The 20,006-nt window shown below is 44.9% G+C and overlaps 1 long non-coding RNA gene across 33 annotated transcripts; it reads left to right on the forward strand.

Annotated features, from left to right (window-relative positions):
* Window positions 1–12,206: 12,206 nt before the first annotated feature.
* LOC125521297 lies at window positions 12,207–19,733 on the forward strand. Of its 33 annotated transcripts, none has more exons than XR_007289183.1 (10): window positions 12,207–12,778; window positions 12,896–13,188; window positions 13,775–14,192; window positions 14,293–14,381; window positions 14,496–14,624; window positions 14,774–14,949; window positions 15,266–15,567; window positions 16,237–16,315; window positions 16,407–19,092; window positions 19,342–19,733. It is a non-coding gene; the product is annotated as an uncharacterized LOC125521297 (long non-coding RNA). The 33 variants fall into 33 exon arrangements; XR_007289186.1 differs by having other exon boundaries at window positions 15,266–15,381; window positions 15,485–15,567; window positions 16,237–19,092; XR_007289187.1 differs by having other exon boundaries at window positions 15,266–15,375; window positions 15,485–15,567; window positions 16,237–19,092.
* Window positions 19,734–20,006: the final 273 nt, after the last annotated feature.

Consider the following 20,006-nt stretch of genomic DNA (forward strand, 5'->3'; position numbering starts at 1 on the left):
CCCACTCGGAGGCTTAGCTGCAGCCCAGTGCTCGCCTAAGTGTTTAAAAATCCTACCGAGTGGAGAGCAAACCTCCCACTCGGAGGCTTAGCTGCAGCCCGGTGCTCGCCTAAGTATTTAAAAATCCTACCGAGTGGTGAGCAGACCTCCCACTCGGGGGGCTTAGCTGCAGTCCAGTACTCGCCTAAGTTTGAAAAAATCCTATCGAGTGGAGAGCAGACCTCCCACTCGGGGGCTTAGCTGCAGTCCAGTACTCGCCTAAGTTTGAAAAAATCCTACCGAGTGGATAGCAGACCTCCCACTCGGGGGCTTAGCTGCAGTCCAGTACTCGCCTAAGTTTGAAAAAATCCTATCGAGTGGAGAGCAGACCTCCCACTCGGGGGCTTAGCTGCAGTCCAGTACTCGCCTAAGTTTGAAAAAATCCTACCGAGTGGATAGCAGACCTCCCACTCGGGGGCTTAGCTGCAGTCCAGTACTCGCCTAAGTTTGAAAAAATCCTATCGAGTGGAGAGCAGACCTCCCACTCGGGGGCTTAGCTGCAGTCCAGTACTCGCCTAAGTTTTTAAAATCCTACCGAGTGGAGAGCAGACCTTCCACTTGGAGGCTTAGCTGCAGCCCAGTGCTCGCCTAAGTACGGAACACATCCCAATCCGCAAGGACGACGAGGTGCAAATTGACTGCTAACTTCTCCTTCGGAGTTGCACCACAAATACAAAGTTATTTCGAGTGAAGAACAAGTTCCACTCGACAGATAATTCATGAAGATATTCAACGATAAATCAAGTTCAGATAAGATCCAAAGGTTCTAGACCGCAGATCAAAGTACTCGAGCCTCTAGCTGTTACAAAATCCACTCGGCATTCCGAGGCAAATTTAAAGTGAAGCATAAAAGTTTTTATTCCTCATGCGGAGGACTGGAAGGGGCGACGAACTCGTCCAAGTCGATCCCGTCTGCAATGCGAGTGGCAGCAGCAATGAAAGTCTCCATGAAGTCTTGAAAGTTGTGCTTCCTGGTATTGGCAACTTGGATGGCGGCCAACTTTTCTTCTCGCGCCTCCTTGCAGTGGACGCGGACCAGAGACAGAGCGACGTCAGCGCCACATCTAGCAGAAGATTTCTTCCATTCCGCCACTCGACCTGGGACTTCATTCAGTCGAGTCATCAGGGACTCGAGGTCATTCTGAAGCTTCGTCCTAGGCCAGAGCGACGTGTCGATCCGTGACATCGCAACCTTCAACCGAGCAAGATAGTCAACAACGCCGGCAACACGAGATTCCAGTTGGAGCACGTTCATAGCAGCCTCGTCCTTCACTGGAGAATTGATGGGGTCCAAGTCTGTCTCCACTCGACTGGTCTCCTCTTCGAAGTTCTGGCAAAATTCTGTAAACACAATTCAAGGATAAGTCAGTGGCTCTACGCAGATTTGGTAACTGCAAGTCAGTCGGGCCGGAGTAATTACCCTCGAGCATGACGAACAGCTTCTTGGCGAGTCCACTGAGATAAGCCTCCAGATCGTTCCTCTTCCCCGCCAGTTCACTTGCCTTGTCATTCAGAGCTATATTGCCATTCTTCAGACGGCTGGCCTCTCGATTAGCCGCGTCGAGAGCAGTTTTCATCCTGGAGTTTTCCTTTTCAAGGTACCGACTGAAGCCAGTTTTTCTTCAGCAAACTTCGTTTTGTTCAGGGCCTCCTTCTGCGCTTCGGCAAGGTCTTGATCCTTCTTCTTCAGAGCCTCCTCCATTTTGTCTGCGAAACAGCAAGTGAGATCAACATCGAGGACGGACAGAAAGAAAGGATAGTCGACAAAAGCTCACCAGCCATACCTTTTGCTTCGTCCCTCGCCTTCTGCAAGTTCTCCCGAGCAAGCTTCAAGTCAAGGTTCAGCTGGATCTGTTTGTTCTCCAACTCAGTGTAGCGAGCCACAAGTTCGCAGGATTTCTGCAAAAAATCAGTCGACAGACATCCAAGATAAGTTGCTTCCGAGTAACCAAGAGACAATGATGGCGTTTCTAAGACTACAGCCGAATCAAAAACATTCGACAGTAGTCTCGGGGACTACACCCAGTGGGTGCACTCAGCGTGCCCCCACTGGTTCGACCAAAAAAAATTGACTGCCCACAGCCGACCGTGTACAGTTCCATTCAACATGGCCTGACCAGACCGAGTGAAGAAGTTCAGCTAAAGCAACACAATATAAAGACTACAGTCGACTGCCAGCAGTCCACCGTAGTCTCGGGGACTACACCCAGTGGGTGCACTTAGCGTGCCCCCACTCGTCAAAAAGATAAATAGACACACCCGGTGGGCGTACAGATATAAAGATCTTCGGAAAAGAGATTCTTCAGATAGCATATCCTAATAGAACGAGCGGTGAATCGACTGACCTGGACGTTGCTCTGAAGAGCTGAGCTCGCGTCATAAGCAGCTTGGCTGGCTTCCCGAACCACCTTCACTTGCTCCATCATGATCCTCGCCTGGTGTATAGCCTCTTTAGCGGCACCCACTTGGTCCTCAGGGACATGGTGCGTGGAAAAAAGCGAAGGCGGATTTGCAGTCGATGTCGAAGGCCGGACACTCGTCGGAGGTTCAGCGAAGGTCACAGAAACCCGAGTGGTATCACCACCCTCCCGGACTGCGGCCTCAGGCGCCGGAGTAGTTTGTGGGGTCTTGCCAGCCGGCGCCCTCCTGTTCCTTCGCGCCCTCAGCGGCACTTCGTCGTCATCATCAGGGAGGTCAATGACATGAGGAGGAGCTACAAGAAAAATCCAATCGATCGGAATTATAAGAAATCGTCAGTCGACTAAAAGCAGAGCATCAGTAATCATACCGGGGTTGGAGGTAACAGCGTCTTCCATCTCTTGATCATCGTCCTTGGCGGAGATCTCCGAGGTGGCAGCACTGCAAATTTCAAAAGTTAGTCAGCTTATTCAATGAGTCGACCAAGAGTCCGTCATGTTCGACAAAGGAAAACAAATTCTACTATTACCCAGAAATGGTGGGGACAGTCATCTTCATCTTGGGCAGAGCCTTGGGCGGCTTGGACGGCGTCACGCGTGGGTGCTTGGGAGCTTTTTCTGTCGGCACTGGAGATGAGGTCCGAGGGCGCTTCGACGACTGCCCAACAGGGATAGTCGCCTTACCACGTTCCCGCGCAGGGTCGTGTGTAAGCTTGGATCGCCGTTCCGAGCGGGGAGGTTCGACTTCTTCCTCCTCCTCTTCACTGGAGTCGTCATCGTCATCCCCCTCTCCTTCGTCGTCAGATTCCCACTCTTCTCCCTCGTCTCCACTTTCGCCTCCACTCGCCTCTCCTTCCTCGGCCTGCTCCTGTGCTCCATTGGGTGTCGAGTACATCTCAGTAGTGGCCTAGAGGACAACAAACGAGACAAAAGTCAATCGACTGATCCAAAAAGAACAAATAAAGAAAGCAAGATCACAGTCGGAAACGCAAGGTCAGACCTTGTCCACTTCGTATGTTTGGTCGAGTGGAGGAATCCTCCTGGCTCCTCGGGGGTTGTCCTTGTTCCCTGTGATACTCGACAGCCACCCTTCCAACATCTTGTCAGTGACCTCCTCTGGATGAATCCGAGTGGTGTCTTCGAGACCCGAGTACAGCCACATCGGGTGGTCACAAGCCTGAAGCGGTTGGATGCGCCTCCGAAGGAAGACTTCCAACAAGTCCATGCCAGTCACACCCTCGCGGACAAGCTGAACCACTCGACCGACCAGCACCTTGACTTGCGCCTTTTCCTCCGGCGTCACTTTCAGAGAGGCAGGTTTTTGTGCTCGATTCAGAGAAAAAGGGGGAAGCCCAGTCGACTGTCCTGGGGTCACCTGGTCTTTACAATAAAACCAAGTCGACTGCCACCCACGGACTGACTCGGGAAAAGTGATAGACGGAAAGGAACTTTTTCCCCTCATCTGGATCGCCAGACCCCCGCACAGCTGGATCACCTGCGTCTATTCGTCACTCGAGTTGGCCTTCTTGACCGACTGAGAGCGGCAAGTGAAGATGTGCTTGAAGAGTCCCCAATGGGGGCGGCAACCCAAGAAGTTTTCACACAAGGAAACGAAAGCAGCAAGATACACAATAGAATTGGGAGTAAAGTGATGGAGCTGCGCTCCGAAGAAGTTCAAGAAGCTCCGGAAAAAAGGATGAGGAGGCAGAGAGAATCCACGATCGATATGGGTGGCGAGGAGGACGCACTCACCATCAAGAGGCTGGGGTTCGACTTCTTTCCCCGGGAGGCGCGCAGATTCGTGGGGAATGAATCCCCCCTTGACCAGATCATCGAGATCATCCTGCCGAATCACCGACGGCATCCAGTCGCCTTGGATCCAATCCTTGGGCAGAGCAGTCCTTGAGGAAGATCCGCCCCGAGCGGACTTCTTCCCCTTCCCCTGCACCGCCGCCTTCTTCGCGTGCTCCAGAGCCGACGTCTTCTCCTTCACCATCATCGCCGGCGAAACTCGAACAGACCTACGGCACCAAGGTGGGAGTGGAGGTGGCGGAGGATCTTGTGAAGGAAGGGGGAAAAGTGAAGGCGCACCGTTTGGGGGTCCCGAGCCGGCAGCTTATAAGAGGTCGCTTTCGAGTGGCTGACTGGTAGGCCCAGGCAATCCTGTCAAATCCCGCAACGGGCGCGCACGCAGTACGTGGCGAAAAAGGTGGCGCAGGGATCGAGGAGCTTCCGTCCTATCCCATCCGATTACTGCGGCCGCCCCCGTCCCGCGCGCTTCCCGAAATTCAAATCCCGCAAAATCCACGGGCCGCAGAACAACTCGTCAAACAGAAGATCCCTTTCACACCGTCACTTGGATCTTTACAAGTAAAGAAATTCACTCGACAAGAGGCCAAGAATGGATCAAGGCGACTGAAAGAAGTTGACGACGTCATCCGTGACAATTGATCCAAAACAAGACGTTCATATAACATGAAGAACCAGTCGGAAAGATCCCCAACTCCTTCCCCACTCGAACCTCGATCCATTCGGGGGCTAATGATGAAGCTATGTACCTAGGATAGGGGCATGGACCTGTCCTAAGTACCCTACCCAAGGACATCCCTAGAAGAAGTCACCTTTCAATCGACTTGGAGGTATCCCACTCGACAGATTCAAGACACTCGACCACGAAGCAATCACTCGACCAAATTCCAACCACTCGACTGCCAGGAGATCTAAAGTCACCCTGCACGCAAACGGTCGGTCATTGAGTAGCTTTTATGGTCATCATAGCACTTTATTAGGGGCGTTACCAGTAACCCCCAGTCTTAATGTACTTTAAACCTTGCATTACTGAGGGCTGGAGGGGCCTGGCGAACTCTATATAAGCCACCCCCTCCTCAGTATCAAGGGTTGGCACCCCTGTTATTCATACACACATAATTCAGTCGACCGCCTCCGGGCACTGAGACGTAGGGCTGTTACTTCCTCCGAGAAGGGCCTGAACTCGTAATCCTCGTGTGCTTACAACTCCTCCATAGCTAAGATCTAGCCTCTCCATACATACCCCCCTACATCACTGTCAGAGTTAGAACCACGACAGATGACCTAAGGTTTATCAATCCGTGGGAGGCGTAGGTTGAAGATGGTCTCTCTCAAACAACCCTGCAACCAAATAACAAAGAGTCTCTTGTGTCCCCAACACACCCAATACAATGGTAAATTGTATAGGTGCACTAGTTCGGCGAAGAGATGGTGATACAAGTGCAATATGGATGGTAGATATAGGTTTTTGTAATATGAAAATATAAAAACACCATGGTAACTAATGATAAAAGTGAGCACAAACGGTATTGCAATGCTAGGAAACAAGGCCTAGGGTTCATACTTTCACTAGTCTAAGTTCTCTCAACAATAATAACATAATTGGATCATATAACTATCCCTCAACATGCAACAAAGAGTCACTCCAAAGTCACTAATAGCGGAGAACAAACGAAGAGATTATGGTAGGGTACGAATCCACCTCAAAGTTATTCTTTCTGATCGATCTATTCAAGAGTCCGTAGTAAAATAACATGAAGCTATTATTTCCGTTCGATCTATCATAGAGTTCATACTAGAATAACACTTTAAGACTCAAATCAACCAAAACCCTAATGTCACCTAGATACTCCAATGTCACCACGAGTATCCGTGGGTATGATTATACGATATGCATCACACAATCTCAGAATCATCTATTCAACCAACACAAAGAACTTCAAAGAGTGCCCCAAAGTTTCTACCGGAGAGTCAAGACGAAAACGTGTGCCAACCCCTATGCATAAGTTCACAAGGTCACTGAACCCGCAAGTTGATCACCAAAACATACATCAAGTAGATCACGTGATATCCCATTGTCACCACAGATAAGCACATGCAAGACATACATCAAGTGTTCTCAAATCCTTAAAGACTCAATCCGATAAGATAACTTCAAAGGGAAAACTCAATCTATTACAAGAGAGTAGAGGGGGAGAAACATCATAAGATCCAACTATAATAGCAAAGCTCGCGATACATCAAGATCGTGCCAAATCAAGAACACGAGAGAGAGAGAAAGATCAAACACATAGCTACTGGTACATACTCTCAGCCCCGAGGGTGAACTACTCCCTCCTCGCCATGGAGAGCGCCGGGATGATGAAGATGGCCACCGGTGAGGGATTCCCCCTCCGGCAGGGTGCCGGAACAGGGTCCCGATTGGTTTTTGGTGGCTATAAAGGCTTGCGGCGGTGGAACTCCTGATCTATTCTGTTCTCTGGAGGTTTCAGTATTTATAGGATTTTTTGGCGTAGGTCTCACGTCAGGGGGTCTCCGGGTTGTCCACGAGGCAGGGGCCCACACCTAGGGGGTGGGCGCGCCCCCACCCTCATGGGTAGCCCGAGACTCTCCTAGCCCAACTCTTTTACTCCGGGGGCTTCTTTTGGTCCAGAAAAAATCATCAAAAATTGGCACGTCAATTGGACTCCGTTTGGTATTCCTTTTCTGTAAAGCTCAAAAACAAGGAAAAAACAGAAACTGGCACTAGGCTCTAGGTTAATAGGTTAGTCCCAAAAATCATATAAAATAGCATATAAATGCATATAAAACATCCTAGATGGATAATATAATAGCATGAATACTTCATAAATTATAGATACGTTGGAGACGTATCAGTCTCCAACGTATCTACTTTTCCAAACACTTTTGCTCTTGTTTTGGACTATAACTTGCATGATTTGAATGGAACTAACCCGGACTGATGTTGTTTTCAGCAGAATTGCCATGGTGTTATTTTTGTGCAGAAATAAAAGTTCTCGAAATGAACTAAAACTTCAAGGAGAATATTTTTGGAATATATAAAAAACAATGGCGAAAGAATCAAGACCAGGGGCCCACACCCTGCCCACGAGGGTGGGGGCGCGTACCCCCCTGGGCGCGCCCCCCTGTCTTGTGGGCCCCCTAAGGCTCCACCGACCTCAACTTCAACTCCATATTTCACGTTCGGGGAGAAAAAACCCAGAGAGAATGATTCATCGCGTTTTACGATATAGAGCCACCGCCAAGCCCTAAACTCTCTCAGGAGGGCTGGTCTAGAGTCCGTTCGGGTCTTCAAAGAGGGGAATCCATCGCCGTCGTCATCATCAACCATCCTCCATCACCAATTTCATGATGCTCACCGCCGTGCGTGAGTAATTCCATCGTAGGCTTGCTGGACGGTGATGGATTGGATGAGATTTATCATGTAATCGAGTTAGTTTTGTTAGGGTTTGATCCCTAGTATCCACTATGTTCTGAGATTGATGTTGCTATGAATTTGCTATGCTTAATGCTTGTCACTGGGGCCCGAGTGCCATGAGTTCAGATCTGAACCTATTATGTTTTCATGAATATATGTGAGTTCTTGATACTAGCTTGCAAGTCATTAGTCACCTACTATGTGTTATGATCCGGCAACCCCGAAGTGACAATAATCGGGACCACTCCTGGTGATGACCATAGTTTGAGGAGTTTATGTATTCACTAAGTGTTAATGCTTTGGTCCGGTACTCTATTAAAAGGAGGCCTTAATATCCCTTAGTTTCCAATAGGACCCCGCTGCCACGGGAGGGTAGGACAAAAGATGCCATGCAAGTTCTTTTCCATAAGCATGTATGACTATATTCGGAATACATGCCTACATTACATTGATGAACTGCAGCTAGTTCTATGTCACCCTATGTTATAACTGTTGCATGAGGAATCGCATCCGACATAATTATCCATAACTGATCCAATGCCTACGAGCTTTTCACATATTGATCTTTGCTTAGTTACTTTACCGTTGCCACTGTTACAATTACTACAAAACTGCTACTGTTACCTTTGCCACCGTTATCGTTACTTCCATACTACTTTGCTACTAAATACTTTGCTGCAGATATTAAGTTTTCCAGGTGTGGTTGAATTGACAACTCAACTGCTAATACTCGAGAATATTCTTTGGCTCCCCTTGTGTCAAATCAATAAATTTGGGTTGAATACTCAAACCTCGAAAACTGTTGCGATCCCCTATATATACTTGTGGGTTATCACCCGACAGCAGGCCCGTGGCGAGCAATGGTTAGAATTTGAACTCTCAAATTCATCGGGGCACTCAACTTTCTCACGGTAGGCAGATCGCACTGGCGAACTCCTAACTCCTCAGCCTGACCAAATTCGTCAGCTAATCCGGAGATTTCCAAAGGCTTCACTCGAAGCGGCCCGTGTATGTATATGTTTGAGTAAGTTTGAGCATCACTTTGGAAATGTGAATATGTTTCACCTATACCCCTTTAATAGTACAGTTTTTTCTGTGACTCAAATAAGAAGAAAAAAACCTACGAAAACGAAGTCTTCAAGCTTCAAAGTCTTCACGTCAATTTCTTCAAAGGCCGTACCTATTTCATCACCAAATTCTTCACTTGAAGAAATCCATTTTTAGGGGTCGACTTCCACGTGTTAAACTGAATCTTCAGGGATTCTGTTTCCTGTGTATACTCACAATCACATTAGTTCCTCAACCTATTTGTCTTCAATACTCCAAAACCACTAAGGGCACTTGATGCACTTACAAGCAGTAACTACACCAGCCATCTGAACCTATAGGATTTACCACCAAAGGGACGAAGATGACAGTAATTGGCACAGAGACCAATTACAGAGGTTGACGCACAGACCAACCGCAGCCTGAAATTTAAGCGAACTATTTGAAGGATTATTTCCCCAATTGTCTACAAATGATCATGTTAAACCATTTGAAGGATTTCTGCCAAGCGCTAGCTGCTTGCTTCTGACCATGTAAAGTTTTATGAATTTTATACACATGATTAGCTTTGTCAGGGTTAACAAAGCCGAGAGTTTGTTATAAATAAACTTCCTCCTCAATCTCACCATTCAAGAATACCCTCTTAACATCCATTTGATAAAGAGTGGTGTTATGGTGATTAGCATATAACAAACTAATGGCTTCAAGTCTAGCAAGGGGGGCATAACTTTCACCATAAGGGGAACGTATGCAATTTGCCGAGAAAGTTTAACATCAGCCAAAATCTATATGCATTGAACATGTGAGGAATCTATATAAGAAGATGCTACCATATTGGAGGGAAGCATGTAAGGCAAAATAACCCACATAACTTTAATAGTACAAAATTACACGTACAAATTTTCACAACTTCTATATCCAAACAAATGACCAAAAACTAATTAGGTTGTCAGTCCAAACTTATGCTCAACTTGAAGTGAAACATCGTTGAAAATTCCGATTGAACATTGAAAAAGAACAAAGTTAACATGAAAAGATAATTGGGGAGAATCTGCCATGAAAGTAATACAAGATGGTTTGCAGAGGCATGCAATGGTGTACCTAGCCACGGAGCACCATACCACACGGTTGGGGAAGAACCCTAGAAATATTGAAGGACATGAGGAGTAAATTATTGTGGGAGGCTAGAAGCCATGCCGAAACAGAAATGTATGGAGCATTGATGCCATCAGCTACTACCTGGGAGAATCAAGTCAGTGTAGAGAAGATGAAGAGGGGGAATGAAACCCGTGAGTCGACCAAATTAATTGGAGGAGGAATTAATTAGGAGAGGATAGGCGCCGCCTTGGCCGCTGATTTTTTTAGAGAAATAAATGATAAGCTGTGCAGAGATATTATGGAGAAGCTGAATTAAATCACACAATTTGTTTAGTGGAATTCTTTTGCTGAGATGGCAAATTTGATGAGGCGGATGGCTCCTTGTAAATTGATGATGTGGGTAGGTTGCATGAAAGAAAAATCAGGTAGTGGGGAGCTCCTATTTAGAAACCAGGTAGATATAATTCTTTTTGTTTTGTCTTGTCTCGTGCGCAACCATCCATGTTTTTCCATTTGGTGAAGTTTAGTTTCATCCCAAAAGTGTTGATTAGGGGTGTATGCAGTGAAACCAAATTAGGGTAAAAATGTTGCATGGAACACTTAAACTTTGAAAAACTTCATGAGCTACCTCCCTGCATGCAACAAAGTTGAATTAGAATTAAAAGGTTCTTTGGAACATTGGAGGTTTGTAGGAACAAAGGCATCTAGGGTAATTCAGACCCTTCGGATCCATGTCCACAGTGATCGCCACAATGACAGCGCGCAACTCCGCTTTGATTGTGTCCCCTCAGTAGTGGCATTCTTGTTCAACATTGTAGTAACACCCAACCATGGGTGCATGATTTTTCAGTAAAAATGAATCAATCTATGTTTCACAAATTGCTTTGCAAATTGGAATTACACCTCACCATCTATATGGCCGGGGTAGATAAACCAAGTCATCAAAAATCAGGCCACAACTAATGTAATTTATGATTTTATAGTTTGAGATTTAGGAAACAAGTCAAAGAGATTGATTGATTTTTTGTTGTCATACCTTTGCTACCCTAGGCGGAGAGTTCAGTCTATGGTCGATGTCGTCGTCGCATGACGCCCCGCCTCTGCTACGTTTGCATGTCTGATTGTCTCCCACCTATTCGTCTAGTCTATAGGCGTCAGTGCGCTTCTACGTGATGGTTGCCCGCTGGCGTTTCATGTTAGCAAGAGCACATATGGTAGTTGAAAAGGCAGAATGATGATTTGTAAGTAGATTTGAAGGCAGAATGACACATGTGCATAATTGAAACAGAACCGGGCTTCATCCCAATAAAACGGGTATATGGATGATGAACAACATGACAGTGGATGGAAGGAAGGGACCCAAACCTGCCACTTTGTCTCAGTGGTACATGGTTGTTCGGATATGCAATGGAACCGTTGAGGTGACATGTGTGATGACATGGATAGGCTGCATATTGAGATCAATCCTATAACGAGGATAACTCATTTGTACAGAATACATGTCATAGAGCCTCCTCACAAACAAGATTAATGGAAGGCACACAAAGTTAAATGTCGAATCAAATGTATAGTGCTCCGATAGTTAATAGTATATCACATGGTTATTACTCCGTAAAGAAATATAAGAGCGTTGAGTAGTTCATTTTTTTACGCGACATTGATTTGCTTGTGTTTGAGGGGACACTTACATTTTATGGGTCGTTTGGAGTGGAAGAGTAGAAAGCAAAGGAATTGAAAACTTTACAGGAATGTGCTTTGCCTGTCTACGAAAAACCTAGAAATGTTCGACACAGGGATGCAAATTTTTGATGAGTTCGACGTGAACTAGTAAAACCGAAGGAACCGGTGGATAAAAACCAGTGCATGCACTTGCCTCCAATTATATAAAAATAGTTTTTTATTCACCCATACATGCATGTTGCTTAGCAGATAGCTTGACACTCACATGCAAGGATTTTTTTAAACCGGCCAACTCACACCTTGCATCGGGCTTCCGCCCAAACATTGGGTTAGAGTAGCTTTTTTTTTGTTCCTGTAGTAAAAAGTGTATAGGATATGTGAACTTTTCTGTAGAATGAGTGATGACGTTCCTTTGAACCGAATGCATCACAGGTTATTTTCTCCAAGGAAATCAGACCCATGAAAATTCCTGCACACCGAACGGGACCTATATTTGTCCATAACACATTGTTTCGAATTCACCCCTAACCCTTATCTCTACTTCTAATGAAGCAGTTGATAGTCTCCGTCGGTCAATTTTTATTCTATTAAAGATGGGTTTTTTTCATCCTAGATCCCACCTTACGGTTCCAAAAAACCAATCAAAACCAACTGGCCCCGTCCCACGAAACGAAATCAGAGGAACGAGGTCCCGGCCACAGGATCGATTGTGCGTACGAGTGAGCCCTCCTGCCCTCGAGCGCCCCACGACTCGCACAGCAGGTCGTGAGACGCCACCCTCCATCCCCTCGCCCCAGATCCATCCCTTCGCCACCGCCAGTTCATCCCTTCGCCGCCCGCCGTTCCATCCCTCCGCCGCCGATCCATCCCTTCGCCGTCGCCCCGCACATCGAAGCCGCCGCCCTCCATCGGACGAACGAGCCCGCCTCAAACGCCGATGGGAATAATGCTCCCCTCGATCTATTCGCTGTGTTGAGGGGAACCACGCCCCAGCCGCCATTGCGGATCTCTTCGACGCCGCTGAGGCCCTACGGGAGCCACCGACGCCTTCATTGCGGTGCTCTAGGTCGCCGCCGTCGTGGTCCACAATCCCCACCGCCGAGGTCCGTAGTCGCCGCCGTCGAGGTCCGAGAGGTGTCGCCGCCACCTTCATTCCGGACCTGGAGGTCTGCGCCAATCCCCAGGCCAGGGCGGTTCGTACCCCAGTCCCCAGGGCAAGGCGGTTCAAACCCCAGTCAGAGAGAGCTAGGTATGTGAATTTGCATGTTGATACAACCATTAATCCCAGTCAGAGCGGCGCTAGGTACTTGCACGCAGACACATGTTTCCATCCGCCTTCATTATGTGAATTTGCATGTTGATACAGCCATTAACCATGGTACATACATCTGTTAAGATCCCGTGCGTGGCTACGGGTATAATGAATGCAACGGGCACAGCGGTTCCATGCTGGATCATGGTGATGATGCAGTCGACTCAGCGGGGGATAGGAGGCTCGCCGGCTGGCGTTTCATTGATGCATGGGTGTTCCAATCATGATGGTACTGTCGGATAATGTACAAGACTTTTTTAGAACAATGTACAAGACTTTGGACGAGGTTCATCTGCGTCGATGTTTGTGGCTGGGTCGCTGGGTACACAATCCATTCACCGTGTAAGGTTTGCACCTTTTTTTTCTATTTGCATTTTTTCTGTTGATTTTTCATATTGTTTGTGTTGGCCAACTAAAAAAAGATTTAGGATCCTAGATACAATGGACCATATTTATTCATGTTGCCTATATCTGTCAGCAAGCTCACCAGACATTCCCTCCATTGGGATTTTAGTAGATATAATGGACTATATTTACTCACGTTGTCCACAGCCTATTTGAAGAGATTTCTCTTTTAGTTCATTGGTATGAAGTTGTTGTTTCATATATATCTATGCAATAGCAGTTTCATGTAGACAAATATGCATGTCATGGCCTTCTATTCTTGTCCTTTTCATGTTCAAAGATCAGCACACTCATTAGATTAAATTTTGATATTGCATCTTTAAGCACTTCCTGAGAATTACATGCTACAGATGTATTTTCTATAGCCTCTATACTTTAGTTGCAAATGGCAACTTGATTGAACTGGATCAGTTGTAAGCTTTGCTAAATTTGTACATAACTAAATAAAAAACTGCACTTTTACCTCCCTGTGGTAATATAGAAGTATACTGTAAAATTCATACATGATTAATACTATTTCGTTTGCAGGTTCAGTCAACTCCTTTGAGGTGCTTAACAAGTAACGGAGGTTTTGGTGTCATCTGTACTCAGGGAAAGGGTGTGAAGACTATACATGTCAAATCCTCATACGAAATGTTGATCTGTTGTGCTTCTAGAATTATGGATTTCCGAATAATTAAATGGCCAGTTATGCAATACAATATTCCCATAGTATTGAAATCTTCTATTCTGCAAAGTGTCCTTCAGAAAATGGCACTTGCACTTAATATGGGACACTCCAAATCCATATGTGCAGGCTATATCTGATATTTTCTCCATACAGAGTCAGCAGCGACTTGATTTATATTTCCGCTACTTGTCAATACGATGGCCCGTTGGAAATAAATGAGGTTTGGCCATCACTTATACTTGGGAACTACTTTTAGTGATAGCTGTGTTGACTAAGGTACTATTTTTTCTTAAAGATTGATTTCTTCAGTGTCGCGTGTTTTACTTTACAGTTTTCTTAATATTCCATTGCCAATACACTGTTTTTTGCTTGATAGAGAACTACGGCGGGCTTACGCTTACCTGAAGTATATTCAAAACTATCAGAGTGTACAACAGATTAGAGCAGATTACATCAGCCTTAAAGGTAAAATGATCTGAACACTTGTTCACAATACACTGTAGTACATAGTAATAGTCCACTTAGTAATTTCTATATAAAAGTATGATCTGAAAATTTTGTTGGTTGTTTTTGCACCAGACTGTTGGCCATTAACGGTTATCTATGGCACTAAAACTTGTTGATCTCAACACATTCACCTCACAACACTTGTTGGCTAAAACATGTGCATTTAGCGCCAAAGAAGTTGAGGAATTAATGAGGTGATAGGTAAACTCCTTATACTGAATTTATCTATTTTCTTTGCTTCAAGTATATAGAAATATATTCCTTGACCGAAGCTCATTGACACTGCTGCCACTAATTTGCTGCGGGTCATCGACTTCAAGATTGATAAATATGTTTCTCTTATTATGCAGGAGTTGTGTGCTGAGGAGAAACTATTCTCTTGCAAATTGGATAGTTGTTGTAGGAATTAAAAAGGCACATGATTGTATTGTTGTTGTGGGATTTCGTTTCTACACGTTCCTCGACCCTAATGTCTACATGAGGTGTGAGTTCAACGGATCGTGGAAATTACATTACTAATAGAAAGGTAGGTAGAATCACAGTGATTCATACAAGAACTCACTAAAATTTTCCAATAACGAATCATATAGTTTATCAGCTGCCTCAACGGCTCACACTTTTGCAAGTCTTCATATTTTAGAAAATACGATTGAATTTGATAATTGGATCAAATGCAGTTATATGTATTGTATTTGCTTTGGTTGAATCTGAATTCTGTTAGAAACACAATGAACCACTTAGATATAGTATAAAGCATCAATCCGTACAGAACTGAGAGATGTCGTGTTTTTACAGTTCTTATGCCATCTTATCAAATTTTCTTGTCCCACATTTTATTTCAGATGCCGCAGCAAAAAGAATGCTCTCAGCCTTGGACGATTCATTCACTCGATTCTTGAAACCATTACCTTTTCTGAAGTAAGTCTAGCTAGCACGCAAGGTGCCCTCGCAGGTGAAGGTTGCATGTCTTCTGCTGGGTGTTTTGATACTTTTCAGTCTCTACTTGAATGTTGCGTACCTAATTTCTTAGTGGCCAACAATCATGCACTGATTCTTGCTAGGGGTCCTCGAGGAAACTCAATAGATGGCTACAGATGTTGCTAGGGGTCCTCGAGGAAACCCAATAGATGGTTTTTTCCTGAAGGTATTAAGATTACCAAGATTTGGTCAGCTGTTACACCATCATATTTCGGCACCTGAGTTTTGGTATGTGCCATGCATATATTTTGGCAGCAAATGGGCGGGTGCCTGGGTTCTCAATGTCCTTCCTAAATGGAAATCATATACATACATATATGTTTGATGTCTTGATATAAGTGAAAATAGTTCATGATACCAGCCTAAGACTCTTAATTTCTGTTTCTTTGCTATCTGACCTTTGCATTTCCTAGGTAAGCACTGTGTGAGATCATACATTGATCATGGTTCTTGATAGTTGTGTACTTTTCTTGGATCTTTAGAAGAATGTTATCTTGAGAAAAAAAAAGAGAAATCAGCTGTATGTAACTTCTGGAATTTAGTATGCTGGTGGCATTCTAATGTTTAATATATATCAGGCATCATATGCCATGTGAAAAGTCATGTTAATATCATGATGGGTCGCATGCAAGTGCATGTAGCAGCTCATCTTATTTTGTTAGAGATAATTTGCATGGTGATTACCATAATGGTGTCAGATGAACAAAATACTTAGTGTGACCATGTTAAAAACTTAAAATGATGGTCTAGGTGAAAACTTGCTATAAAGATGGGTAGCATGTCTTTTAATCATTTCTGAGGCATTTCATGTCTTAATGGGAAATTGTTTTTCAAGTTCTCCATTGGTGCGGCGGGGCTTAGAGGGATGGCCAGGCGGCGGCCAGCAACAGCAGTGGGCGGAGGTCGAGGGGAAGGTGTGGCAGCGAGGCGGCGCGCGAAAGTTTGCAGTACATTACACAATTTTGTTTGCTATTCAGTAACTAATGCTAAAGTTTATTCCTACAGCTTCTACATGAACAACTCCCTGTTTACTAAAGGCAAAAACTCATCCTTGAGCCAGCTTACTCCTGCAAATGTGGGCCAACACACAATTCACTTCATGCCTTGTTCATAACATCATATTTCTCAACCTAATGGCATCTGCCAAGGATCTCAAAAGCCGATGTGTTCAACTTGTGTTTTTGTCGTGTGTTCAACATGTAATGTCATTTTTGTAGGCTAATTTCACTTTCGATGATCTCACGATAAAGCGACCATAGAACGAGAAGGTGAGCTAAAAATCATCTTGTTGTTTATTGTTGCAAAATTTCCTGTATGTGTATCTATAGCATAAAAAAGAAAGCGACCATGATTATAATGTCCTACTAATGTGCTTATTGAATTGATGAAATAACTCGAATGTATTTCTTTATACTAATCTAATTACTTGGATTGTTTTTTCCTTCGTTTTATCTTTACCATTAAAGTTTGTTTTCTATCTTGTCTGATTCATAAGTTACGTTCATGCCAATGGAGATGGTGAATACACTCCTATGGTTGGATGTAAAACCTGTCGAACAGATGGCCAAACCCATTTCCGAAGCAGGCCCAAAAAAAAACATTATCACTTGTTTTGGAAGCTGCCTAAAGAAAAAACAGCACTGCAGAAACATATATGACTTAAAGCCAAAGGTAACAATAAAAATCCTTCTCTGGTTCATTAATTGGCTCGCCTAATCAAATTGTTGATTATGCAACTGAAACCTGCGAGGAATTATTATAAACATAATTTGGATGCATCATATTGAAAGTGGAATAGGGGCAGGGACGTTGATCCTTCGTAATGACCACAGGGACTACTGGAAGGCGCTACGTTTGGCGAGAATCTACTAATCTATTTCACTAACGCCGTGCGGGCGTTCTTGAATTCCGAGTATGCCGCAACTGGATTTGACAGGGTGAGGGATGCAGGAGCGGTTCCGAGTATGCCGCAACTGGATTTGACAGGGTGAGGGATGCAGGAGCGGTCGATGACGAGGTGGCTCCATCTAAGGGTGGCCAGTATGACGTCCGGGATATCGCGCACCTATAGAGGTAAGCAGATTGTGTAGAACTGCAGCTTGTTATGTATAATGCTGTTTGATTTAATCTGATGCTATTTTAGACTTATGCAACCAAATCTATCAGAAAGAGTGCATGATAAATAAAGTTTATATAATGGAAGACGAAATCCACCCAGCGAGAGCATGATGAAGTAGACCACTCTACTTTTTAAACTGGGAACTTCGATTGGAAATTGTTACTGATTATTGAAGTCGCATGGTAAGATAGCTGAATAGTACTATTTCAGTACTGGAAGTTTATGCAAGTTGGTGCACAGTACCGGAAGTGGTGGTATGAGTGAAATGAAGCACACTTCTGATGGGGAGAAAAAATGACTCGTCCGTAAGGAGACAATTGATCTCTTCTGAATCAAGGTGATGTTGGTTCAACAGATGGATATCTTTACCTATTTTTGTGAAGAGTTTTGTGTGAACCTGGAAACGACAAGGGGAAATATAATACAGGGTCTAGCATGAGAAGACATTGATTTTGAGCACAAATGCAAAAATGCATAACCGAAAAATTAAAAGGCCTTTGTTAATGTCTCAGTTGGTAGTCTTCGTCGGTTAATTTTCGTCCTATCTATCATGTTTTTTTCGTTCTCCCTCCCACCCCACAGTTCCAAAAAAACCAACCAAAACCAACTGAGCCCTGTCCCACAAAACGAAATCAGAGGAATGAGGCCTCCATGACTCCTCTCTCGATCTGTTTCCTAGGGACTGAACGCCGCCGCCGCCGCCGATCCCATCTTCCCCGGTGACATGCCTCGCCGGCGGCCTCCTCTCCCCATCCACGCCAGCGACCTCCCTCTACCCCGCCCTCTCCGTCAACCCGTCCCTCTAGCAGCTCGGGCGAAACCCTAGCCCACCCGATGCCACAACGACCTAGCAGGCAGGCGCGAGGAGCCCTGCCCAGCCATGGCGACACCGCCGGCGGCCTCCTCCTCCCCCTCACCTTCTCTCCCTCTCCCAAGGGAGGGAAGGGAATGGAAGGGATCCGGCGGCAAGGGGAGGCAGCGCCCAGATCCGCAGCCGCACCGGTGGGCCGCCATCCCTCGAGGTCGTCCATGGAGGTCCGAATGTGATACAGGCTTGAGGTACGCCATACAGACTTACCTATCTATGTATCTTAGTTACGAGAGCATCAAGGTATGAACGTGATACACTACCACCTATTTTTACTCGTATGGACCAAATCATCAATGTTAAAATTCTGATGTCCACCTAAAAGTAACTGTAGGTTATTCGCTCAGAATTGTCGATTGCCGCTGACCACTTCTTAGATTTCTATTAACCTGAGGACCAGAACAAGCAGGTTCATGTGCAAGTATATAGTTTATATTTGAAGAGTTAGCTTCAGACAACGCACGATCTATGCAAAATCCATCATCTCATGCTTGCATAACAAGACCGATGGTAATTTGTCTACTACTCTACTTACTGCAGTTTACAAATTCTTTTATGGCTTCAGTTCCCACGCCGCTGCACGTGCAGGTCTCTGTTTGCTCAGTCCTCTTGCCGCGACACCATCATCAAGTCACTCAGAGCCCACCACCGCCACAAACACCCCATACCGTCACGCGTGACGGCCGCAGCATCACAACTTCACGGTAAATCATTAAAATTTCAAAACACCAGTCAATTCATGTTCAAGTCGAGAACTAATAAATGTAGACGACCATCCAAAAAAAGGAAGTGAAAAAACCTTCCAAAAGCAAGGAGTGTCTTTCTATAAAAAAAAGCAAGGAGTGTCAACATTTGAAACAAAATATATTTTTGTACAGAAGTAATTTACATCTATGGAAGCAATTTTTTGTTCATCACTAATCTGTATCAATATGTGTTGTGTTCTCTTTCAGAGAAGTGAACTATGAAATCCCTCCTCATTCCAAACAATGAAACTATGAGGCTGAAAGTACAAATTTCATACGACATGACTGACTTAGAGAAAAAATGGGCGTATTTGGAGCCGGATGAAAATATGGGCAGATTTGGAGCAGTGTGAAGACGGCGCACGCTGGTGTTGCAATGACCAAAAGTGTCGAAGTGAAAGAAGAGATGGAATGACAATGACACAACCTTGTAGTGTGATTCTTGTATGTATGTTTGAGGTCCGTAGGAAAAAATGTATTAGTGAGATAAAGTGACGGAGATATGCATCTTAGGCGGAGATGGAAGCAGAGCCCAGAGATAAACAAAACATTATTAGTTTGTGAATGAACTCGTGGTGGAAAGAATGTTTTCATATTCATATGCCACATTTTCTTACTATTTCTACTAAGGTAAGGAGCCTTGTATATGCCATATTTTTAACATATGTAGTAAAGCGAGACAACAAAACAATGACATAGAAGCCACATAAAGAATCAAGGGGCAGTAAATTGAGAGTATGGTTGATGTATGGACAAAGAGTGCTAGGGAGAAGTTCAACAGAAAAGAGAGGCTAGATGGGGTGCATGGCATTTGTTGGAACAGAGAGAAGATACTTGCATTTGTGTTTTGGTTGAACATTGCGTGCAATGTG

The sequence above is a fragment of the Triticum urartu genome, chromosome 7, assembly GCF_003073215.2.
Source record: "Triticum urartu cultivar G1812 chromosome 7, Tu2.1, whole genome shotgun sequence".
In the NCBI taxonomy this organism is placed as follows: Eukaryota; Viridiplantae; Streptophyta; class Magnoliopsida; order Poales; family Poaceae; genus Triticum; species Triticum urartu.